Genomic DNA, 10,947 nt, shown 5'->3' on the forward strand with positions numbered 1-10,947 from the left:
TGATGGCTACAAGAAAGGCCTCACCAGCGGCTCCTCGGGAGAAAAGACCTGGTGATCTGCTCCTGTAAAGATTACAGCCTGGGACAGAGGTGTAGCAGGGGAAGAAGCGCCCAGGGGCAGTCTCTGAGTCTGTGCCCCCCCCATCAACAGGGATGGTGTGTGAATCGCCAGCCCCCACTGCGAGGGAGGGGGTGACTCACTGGCTGGCCTCCCCTGGCGTCCCCTTGGACTTGAGCCTGGGGGGCAGATGCCCCTCTTTAATCCCCTCCCCCACTATGCTTCTTGTCTAGGAAACCCTGTGGGTAGCTCTACTCTGTCCTGTACGACAGAGCATCATGCTACAACGGCTTTAGGATCTTTTTAAAATCCAGCCTTTCAGCCAAGTCACTCCAGTAGATACAAGAGTGACCTGGGCACTCTGGTGTGGGTAAGCTTCAAGGAGCGCATTCCCAATCAGATCCTAAAAATTCATTCCTTCTCCTCTGACTCCCTAATTAGACCAAACTGAAATGATAGGTACAATTCCCTCCTGTAAACATATATACTAGTTCAGCCATGAAAAGTGTCCACCCTACAGTCTTTTCAACTTTTATCTGCTAAACGCCTATTCACCACTGACAGCATAGCGATTTGGGGGACTTTGAAAGGTAGAAGGACCTGGAACTTCAATTTCAGCTAATCTGGAATCTAAGGGTTGTGTCTCTGTAGGTCACTTGTTTAGTGTCATCTGTCGCAATACAGGGCGAATGACACCCCAACCACTTATAATTACAAACTAATATGGTGAAATGACAGTCCATGGGATCTCGGAGGAGATTTCACACCAGTTTTCGTCAATTCCCGTGTGGTACAACACTGGTGTTGACATAGGCTTTGAAAATTACAATGAGCAGGTCTTGTGACCTTTACATGGAAAACATTTTCTGCTCAAAATTAGGAGATTAAGCTTGCTGCAGGAGTGTCCATCCCACAGGGGCCAATTTTAACTTATAAATGCAGAATTGCAGAAACGAAACACCCAGGTTGCATGTTAATCACAGTATAAGTGTCCCTTCTGTGAAAAGAAAGTAAATATAGCTATCCTTTGAAGGGGAGCAGGCCGGGCAGAAGGGAAGACATTGACTTAAGTGCTGGGGGCTGCCAAGGGGGTGCAGGGAGCCCATTCTGTAAGTACAGCTATTTAACAGTTCTCTAAAGGTGGTGTGTTAACTCTGATAAAAAGATATTAGAGACACGGCATTCTGGAAAAGGCAAAACTATAGAGACAGTAAAAAGATGAGTGGTTGCCAGGCGTTCAGGAGGAGGAGGGAGGGGTGAATAAGTGCAGCATAAGGCATTTTAAGGCAGTGAAACTACTCTGCAAGATGCTGTAATGGTGACATCATGCTTTTGTCAAAACCCATAGGACTGCCCAACACAAAGAGTGAACCCAAATGTGAACTGGGGACTTTAGTTGAAAACAATGTATCAATACTGGTTCATCAGCTGTAACAAATGTTCCAAATGAATGCGAGATGTTAATAACAGGAGCAACTGTGTGCAGCGGGGTGAGGCGTTCTACGGAGCTGTCTGTATTTACTGCGCAATTTCCCTGTACACTTAAAACTGCTCTAAAAAATTAACTATATATATGTGCATGTACATATATAATATATACACATACATATGTATATATACACAAAAAGCAGTGCACAAAAAATGGCAAAGAAAATTTTCTGCCAAAAAATTTTAAGGCAATATCTATATATTTTAATAATGTTCTTTAATAGCATAGTGACAGAAGACATTTAAATTAAATTAACCTCTTTAGTAAAATAAACTCTATTTAAAAAAAAAAAAAACTTTTTACTTGTTTAAAAAATATATCTTAGAGGAAGCAGTGTGAAATCCAGAGGCCAAAACACATGGAGAAGGTGATCAAAGGGTGGCCCGATCTCCACCCTGAACCAAAAGACCAGCCCCACCCCTTCTCAGGGCTGACACCCTGATGTGAGAACCCAGTCACACCTCTGCTGGCTGCTATTCCCTGTCTCCACCTTAGGAATTCAAGTGCTTAGTCCTCTCAGCCAAATCAGCCCATCGCAGGTGATCTTGCGTGTTACTTCCCTTGTCTGAACCTCAGTTTCTTCATCTATAAAATAAACAGGTTGAACCAGATGATGCTGTTGATGGTTCCCATGAGTCACTGCTTCTTGGCATCCAGGTGCCAGTGCCCTCCTAGTGAGGCTGAGAGCCCTGCCTCTCCTTGACTAGTTTTCTAAGATGATGGACAATTCAGCTCTCTCCTAGACGGATGGGGGCGGGTGGCCAGTAACAGCCTTACTCGTGCCCAGGTTTCTTTGCTATGCCCTGGAGAATCACTGAACATGCAGACTGGACCACCTTCCAGTACATCTAATGCCTGGTGTATTAGTGTCCTACGGCTGCTGTAACAAATTGCCATAACCTTGTTGTTGTTTTTAGTGGCCATCAAATTGGTTCCATCTCATAGCAACCCTTTGTACAACAGAAGGAAACACTGCCTGGTCCTACATCATCCTCACAATTGTTGCTGTGTTTGAGTCCACTGTTGCAGCCACTGTGTCAATCCATCTCGTTGAGGGTCTTCCTCTTTTTTGCTGACCCTCTACTTTACCAAACATGATGTCCTTCTCCAGGGACTGGTCCCCTCCTGATAATATGTCCAAAGTCCATAAGTCGAAGTCTCACCATCTTTCCTCCTAAGGAGCATTCTGACTACACGTCTCCCAGGACAGATTTGTTCATTCTTCTGGCAGTCCATGGTATATTCAATAGTCTTCGCCAACACCATAATTCCAATGCATCAATTCTTCTTTGGTCTTCCTTATTCATTGTCCAGCTTTCATATGCATATGAGGCAATTGAAAATACCATGGCTTGGGTCAGGCGCACCTTAGTCCTCAAGGCGACATCTTTACTTTTTAACACTTTAAAGAGGTCCTTTGAAGCAGGTTTGCCCAATGTAATACGTCGTTTGATTTCTTGACTGCAACTTCCATGGGTGTTGATTGTGGATCCAAGTAAAATGAAATCCTTGACAACTTCAATCTTTTCTCCGTTTATCATGATGTTGCTTATTGGCCCAGTTGTGAGGATTTTTGTTTTCTTTTTTTTATGTTGAGGTGCAATCCATACTGAAGGCTGTGGTCTTTGATCTTCATCAGTAAGTGCTTCAAATCCTCTTCACTTTCAGCAAGTAAGGCTGTGTCATCTGCATAACGCAGGTTGTTAATGAGTCTTCCTCCAGTCCCGATGCCCCATTCTTCTTCATGTTGTACAGCTTCTCAGGTTATTTGCTCAGCATACAGATTGAATAGGTATGGTGAGAGGATAAAACCCTGATGCACACCTTTCTGACTTTAAGCCATGCAGTATCCTCTTGTTCTATTCAAATGACTGCTTCTTGATCTATGTAAAGGTTCCTCATGAGCACAATTAAGTGTTCGGGAATTCCCATCCTTTGCAATGTTATCCATAATTTGTTATGATCCACACAATCGAATGCCTTTGTACAGTTAATAAAACACAGGTAAACATCTTTCTGGAATCCTCTGCTATCAGCCAAGATCGATTTGACGTCAGCAATGATATCCCTGGTTTCACGTCCTCTTCTGAATCCAGCTTGAATTTCTGGCAAGTGTTGGCAGGGCTGGTTAATTCTGGAAGCTCTAGGGGAGAATCCATTCCTTGTCTCTTCCAGCTTCCAAGGGCTGCCTGCATTCCTTGGCTGGTTACTCCCATCCTCCACCTTCAAAGCCAGCAGCAGAACGTCTTCCAGCCTCTCTCTCTGCCCTGCCTCCTTCTGTGCTGGTGACCCTGCTGCCCTCCTCTCATAACAGACTTGTACTCACATTGGACCTGCCCAGATCACCCAGGATAATCTCTCTATCTCAAAATCCTTAATTTAATCACATCTGCAATGTCTTTTTTACCATATGTTGTTGTTAGGTGCCATGGAGTCGATTTTCAATTTTTTTTTTTTTTTTTTTAGCACCCCCAGGTGACAGTAGAACTGCCCCCACGTGGTTTTCTAGGCTCTGGTTTTTACAGGACCAGGCTGCCAGGTCTTTCTCCCGCAGAGCCAATGGAAGAGTTCAAACCGCCAGCTTTCGGTTAGCAACAGGGCATTTAACAATTGCACCACCAGGGCTCCCTTTCTACAAAATAAGGTAACGTATTCACAGGTCCTGGGTGATTAGAACATGGACAGTTTTGGGTGCTATTAGTCCGTCTATTACATCCAGGGTTCCAATTTTCATACTTTCACAGCATTTGCCATTTCTGCACATCACCTTTGAATGTTTCTTTGTGTTAAAAAGCTCTGATTTTTTTTTTTTTAATTAATGTAAATCCTACTTTAGCCTCATCCCAAGCAATCAGATGTATGAAATTATGGAGTTGATTGCTAGTCATATTTTTTCTAATATTCCTTAAAACAAATTCAGAACTATTACAATTTCAAACGTTCATGTCTCTACCACCTAACATCACTTTGTGTGCCACCAGTAGTATACAGACTGTCCTTTGGGGAACAAAGTTAGAACCCAGACTCCTGATTTTACAGAGAAAGGTAATTTGTTCAAGAACACACGCCAGCAAAGAGCAAAACTTCAGCTACACCTACAGCTTATTCCTCCCCGTCTCAGTGCTCATGAATCGGAGTCTGGAAATACGTCAACTCTTTCTTAATAGCATGCCTACCTTGGTGATTCATGTTGACTAGGGCTCAGGTCCCCTTCGGAGGCACTCATGGATATTTTCCTATAGCTTCTCCTGCCGACCAACATTCACTCATCTGACTTATCTGAGTTGAGCAGTTGCCTGTTTACTTGACCCACATCTGGACAGCGTCCAAGCCCCGGGCAAACATGAGCTGAAACAGGAGATCAGTGGCCAGTGGTGACTTTGTACTGTGTCCCTTGGCATCTGTCCCAGCTGCAGATTGAACTTTGAAACTACTTTTGAGAAGTTCTTTTCTGTCCCACAGAAGGTGGGATGATGTAATTGCTGTCTTCTTACATAACACTTGGCATGCAATGGAAATAGCTAGCATTTATTGGATGTTTCCTATGGGACAAACCCTGTGATGAATGCTTTACAAACATTCATTCACAACAACCCTGTGAAGTAGTTACTCATGTTTCCACTTTACAGATGAGAACACCCAGTCTCAGAGAGTTTAAGCAACTCCTCCAGGATCACAACACTAGGGTAACAAAGTTAATACTCACAGATCTTCAGAGACACAAAAGAACTTAGAAATCCATCTGACAAATGAAGAAGCAGGAATGGTTGAGTGACCTGCCCAAGGACACACAGTGGCAGAGTTGTGGACAGAATTCACATCTTTGACTCTCCGACCAATTTCTTTCAGATTATCTTTGTTTTAAGCGATTGTTTCTTGAATTATTTTTTCCTCAGGTGGCTGCCTGCTCTGCTTCTTTTGTCTCATCGTCCCATACATCAATCCTTCTTAATACTTCCCATCATTGTCACTCTGACGGAAAGCTAAGGAGGAATCTACAGAGAGTCCCAGAGTGAACCGTCTCAATACCTCCCTCTGACCCAGGAAAAAACACAGAAAGTGCTAGCAAATCTCCATGAGTCCATATTCATTAATTTGGAATTAGTAATCATTTAACCAGAAAAGGATTAAAGTTTACCTTTATTGTGTCCCCTAAAGAATGGGATTGCTAAGCAGATACATAGTGGAAACAAGGTTAATGGGGTCATAATTGAAAAAAGAACTTCTTGGATCAGAGGGAGGGCAGAAGGGGGCTCCTTGCTTAAGGGATACATCCTGAGCTTCTGTTATGAATGACAGAAAATTTGGAAATAGATAATGGTGATAGCTGCACCTGATGAGAACAGCTACTGTCAGTGAGTTGCACATATGAAGAACGTTGAAAGGACAAATGTTTTGTTACATATGAATTTACAATTCAAAATAATGATTTGCTAATAAGGGTTTATAATAAACATTTTAATCCAGTAAGAACCTAAATGTCTACCAATAGAGGATGAGCTAAATAAATTGTAGTATATCCACACAAAGGAATACCATGCAGCCACTAAAGATGATGTCAGAGTATGTAATGATATGAGGACCAGTTCTGATTTAGTAAATTGAAAACCTGGACACAAAATAAAACTATTCCACTTTTATTTTTATAAATATATACTCACACAAAAAAAAAAAGGTTGAAAAGATATAAAGGGTAGCTATCGCTGGGTGGTTTTATCTTCTTTTTTGTGTTTATTTGTAGTCTCCAAGTTTCCTACAATGAACATCAATTACATTTGTAATCCAAGGGGAGAAAAGACAAAAAATTTTAGATGTACTCATTAAGAACTGCTGTTTTCTGAAGGCTGTGCTCGAGACCACATATACAAGAAATTAGGGAATTGATTATAGACCTCTTTACAGAGCTGGCTAGGCATTAACCTTTTAACAATTATTCTACCCCTGTAGTTAAGAGCTTGGCTGCTAACCAAAAGGTCAGCAGTTCAAACCCACCAGCTGCTCCTTGGAAACCCTATGCAGCAGTTCTACTCTGTCCTACAGGGTCGCTATGAGTCGGAATCAACTCGACGGCCACAAGTCTGGTTTTGGGTAGAAAAATGGGCCTTGGAAATAAACAGGTTCACAGAACAAATATAAAAGGCCAATAAACATGTAAGAAGATCCTCAACCATATCATTAATAACTAAAGAATGTGAATTAAAAGTATAATGAAACATCATTTTTTGCTTAACAGATTAGCAAGGTTCAAAACAAGTGACACTGCGCAGTGTTGGTGAAACATGAGGAAACAGACTCTGTCATACAAGTTTGGCAGGAGTGAAAATGCTACCACCATCTCAGTTAACACAATAGATTAAATACATGTATCTCCACTTCCTCCTGAAACCCTACAAGAAAGACAGAAAAAGAATTTTAAAAGGTATAAACCCAAGGACAGAGTACAGGAGACGAGACAACCATGGAGAAGAGATGTCAACAAAATCTCGGAAGACAGAAAGTAGATTGATGAGTGATAGCTGGTGGAGGAGATCAGAGAAGGCTGAAAACAAAATGGCAACCAGAAGAAGCAGTGTCATGCCTCTGAACCCTAAAAAGGAGACTTGAAGGTACTAGCCACGTCAGAAGGCAGGGTGGGGTGGGGCTAAAAACAGGAAGCTCAGTTGAAAGTCAGATGTGTTTACAAAGCAGATAGGGACTTACTTTACAGCCAAAATAATCGGCAAGCAAAGGCAATTACCCCTGTCCCAGTCCAGAAAGCACATCCTGGAGAAACTCCAGAACCCCAGAGGTAAAGAGAAAATCCTAAAAACTTCCATAGAGATAAAACCAGGCCATATACAAAGGATTAGGAATCAGAATAGACTTCTCAAAAATAAACTAGAAACTCACAAAGACAATGGAGCATTGCTTTTAAAATTCTGAGAGAAATTAAAACATAAAATAATACTTGTGAAGAGTTTGTTTCTTAGTTCAAGCAGATACATGAGACCAAATAAGCAGGTCCTGTCCAGAGGCAGGATGAGAAGGCAGGAAGGGACAGGAACTCGTTGAATAGACACAAGAAACCCAGGATGGAAAGGGGGAGCATGCTGTCACATTATAGGGATTGCAACTGATGTCACATAGCAATACACATATAAATTTTTGTATGAGAAATTAACTGGAGTTGTAAACTTTCACCTAAAGCACAATAAGAAAAATGAGAGGGTAAGCCCAAAAGTCCCACAGTCAAATGACAGGAGTTCCAGAAAAACAGAACAGAGACAATAAAGGGGAAGAAATTATTTTTTAAATACTAATAACCAAGAACTTTTCCCAGAATTGAATGACATGAGTATCTATATTGAAAAGGTCTCCCAAGTGTCCAGCACAATGAATGACAAAACACACACGCAAAGTACGCCCTGATAAAATTCCAGAGCCCCAGAAATGAAGAGAAAATCCTAAAAACCACCATTGAGATAAAATCCAGGCCACATATGAAGGATTAGGAATCAGAACAGACTTCTCAAAAATAGACTAGAAGCTTAAAGACAATGGAGCATTGCCTTTAAAATTCTGAGAGAAAATTTATTTCCAACTCAGTATTCTAAACCTTAGCTAGACTCTTAATAGAATAAAGGCATTTTTTTCAGTCAGAATCTGAAAAAAATTACCTCCTATGTATTGGAAGATGTGTGACACCAAAATGAGGTAGTAAATGAAGAGGAAAATGTAGGATGCAGAGCGCAGAAGATTCTAGGACGATGCTAAGGGATTTCCCAGGACAACACTATGCAGTAGGCCTAGAGAACAACCAATTCAGATTAGAGCAATAGCATGAGGCTTCAGGAAGGTGTCTGTAAGGAATTTTTTAAAAAAGGAAAAAATATAGAAACTGATAGATCTGATCATATTGAGAGCCATCAGTGATATATACATATGTAAAGACTAAGCAAATGAAAAACTGAGGCAATTATCAACTCCAGGGAAAACAAAGAGTTGTCAAAGAAAGGAAACAATAATAATATACTATATAACTCAGAAGATAACTTTTACATAGTCATAACAACATACATAATGTAAATGTGAATATCGATTTAACCAAAATTTGTGATATAAATATATTAGAAGGATAGAGAAGCAATAATGTGGAGATAGGGTGGAGTAAGAGTGCTACATTCATAGGTTTCATAATAAGAAGTCAATAAATTATTAATGAAAGATAATGACTAAAATAAAAAAATAGCCATATAGGCAACTCACCTGGAAATAGAAGTAACTGTAAGAATTGAAAGTGTTTCTCTCTGGTAGGGAGAACGTTGAAGAGGGGAGATAGGGCAAGGAATAGCTATTTTTCATTGAAAGCTTTGTGTTGCTTTAATAAAAGTAGATACTAAATTTTAAATAATAAAATAGTATGACTTTTCCTAGGGGAATCCAGACAAATGAATCAAAACTATAAATGAACATATAACCTTTCATCCAGCAATTCAAGTTCTAAGAATTTATTCTAAGGAAATAATGGAACTAGTGCAAAGATATAAAGTAAAGCAGATGGTCAGTGAAAACAGAAAACCCTCAGTCAGATGGATTGACACAATACCCGTAACAATCATACCAACATTCGTAAAGATGGCGCGGGACCGGGCAGCATTTCATTCTGTTACTTGTAATGTCTCCGTGAGTCAGTGCAGACTTGACGACAACTAACAATTCACTACAGCATTGTTTATTATTATAGCAACAAGTTGAAATGATTAAATACCCATCAATAGATAGCAGACTGATTTAATAATCCATGGTACAGCCACACAATGGAACAAAACACAGCTGTTAAGAAGGACAAGGTAAATGCCCATGAATTAACATGAGATGATATTCAAGAGATATTATTAAGTGGAAAAAGGTTTCAGGACAGTAAGTAAACTTAGACATAAAAAAAAAAAAAACTAGTTCTAAAAGTGTAGAAGTCTATGCACCAATGTATTAATAGCAGCAATCTCTGGGGATGGGATTATGTGACGATTTTCATTTTCTCTGCATTGTTTGATTTTTTCCAGCTGTCATATATTACCAGGAAAAAATACACCTAGTTCCATTTAGAAAATAAAAGTAACCCCAAACCCTGAAGAATACAATCCTAAAGTTCATGAAACACTTTCACAATCATTGCCCCACTTCGGTATCACAGAAAATAGGGACATTTTGCCATTTTGTAGAGGAGAAACCAGGCTCAGTGGAGAAGCCCCTAATGTGGTCAGCTCAGTTCTATTTCAGTGCGTCACACTGAAGGTGTCCAGTCAGCACCAGATAAACCTGTCTCAACACACGGAGCTCCCTCTGCAATCCAGAAAAGCACTACCTGGCCGGTCCAGGAAACAGAAAACCAAAGCAAGGGGATCCGAATCTTTGGGAGATGTGGGCAGACCAGGTGGTTTCAGAATGCCACCAAAGCAAACCCCTTGTTTCACCCCCACGAGGACATAACTAACATCGCAGGGCAAAAACTAACCTCAGCCTTCGACCATCCCACCCCCACAAAAGCAGAGGGGGTCCTCAGACCACCAGGAGCCTCCTTCCCTGGTGTCTCTTAGGCTGGCCTTCACCTGGCCCAGAACTTCTCCAATGAGACCTCCCACTCCCCATCATCCCAGTGTACCTGGTTCTGTGTCCCAGGTGTCCGCTGATTGCATCGACGGCAGCACACAGGGGCCCACCCTGGACCAGATAAAACAAAGTAGCAGTCAACAGGAAGGGTGAAGATCACCATCTGACAAAAGAGGCGCAAGAACAGGAAGTGGGTTACGACCAGGAAGACTGGGGCCACCCTGCCATCTAGAAGCGAGGCAACCCTGTCAGACTTATTGCTCAGCTGAGGTTGAGCAAGTCTTCAGTGTTTGGGGAGGAAAAAAAAAAAAGCCCTAACTCCTTAGCCGGTGTCCTTGGGTGGTGCAAACGGTTAACACACTCAGCTGCTAACAGAAAGGTTGGAGGTTCAAGTCCCCCCAGAGGCGCATGAATCTATTCCCAAAAAATCAGCTGTTGATAACTCTGTGGAGGTATCTCTACTCTGACACATATGGGGTCGCCATGAGTTCAGATTGACTCAATGGCAACTGGTGTGTGTGTGAACTTCTTAGCCAGGCCTTCAAGGTCCCCTGTTTCCACTGCAGGCATGTAGCCCACTGCTCTTCTAGACAAATGTTCTGTCCTCTCCCCATCCCACCCCCACTTTCCTGCTTCTGTCCCTGTATTTGGAGGGTGCAGGCAAGGGGAAGAAAAAAAGCTTATTGAGGGTAATTGATAAGCAGACATCACCCTTGTTTTTATCCCCAAGGGGGCCCAGCTCAGAACTAGGCATAGTACATGATGTGGTACATAACAGCATGAACTTCAAGTCAGATAGACTTGACCTGCCG

General features: G+C 41.6%; 1 protein-coding gene across 1 annotated transcript in view; it reads right to left on the reverse strand.

The window, feature by feature from the left end:
- The window catches only part of NDEL1 (nudE neurodevelopment protein 1 like 1), a 57,175-nt gene extending 46,884 nt beyond the window's left edge, over positions 1-10,291 (reverse strand). Inside the window, exon 1 of the mRNA XM_049859493.1 lies at positions 10,188-10,291. The gene's annotated coding sequence lies outside the window, so the exon portion shown is untranslated. The remainder of the gene's footprint in view (positions 1-10,187) is intronic.
- Between the last annotated feature and the right edge of the window lie 656 nt (positions 10,292-10,947).

Source organism: Elephas maximus, chromosome 19 (assembly GCF_024166365.1).
Source record: "Elephas maximus indicus isolate mEleMax1 chromosome 19, mEleMax1 primary haplotype, whole genome shotgun sequence".
NCBI classification, from domain to species: Eukaryota; Metazoa; Chordata; class Mammalia; order Proboscidea; family Elephantidae; genus Elephas; species Elephas maximus.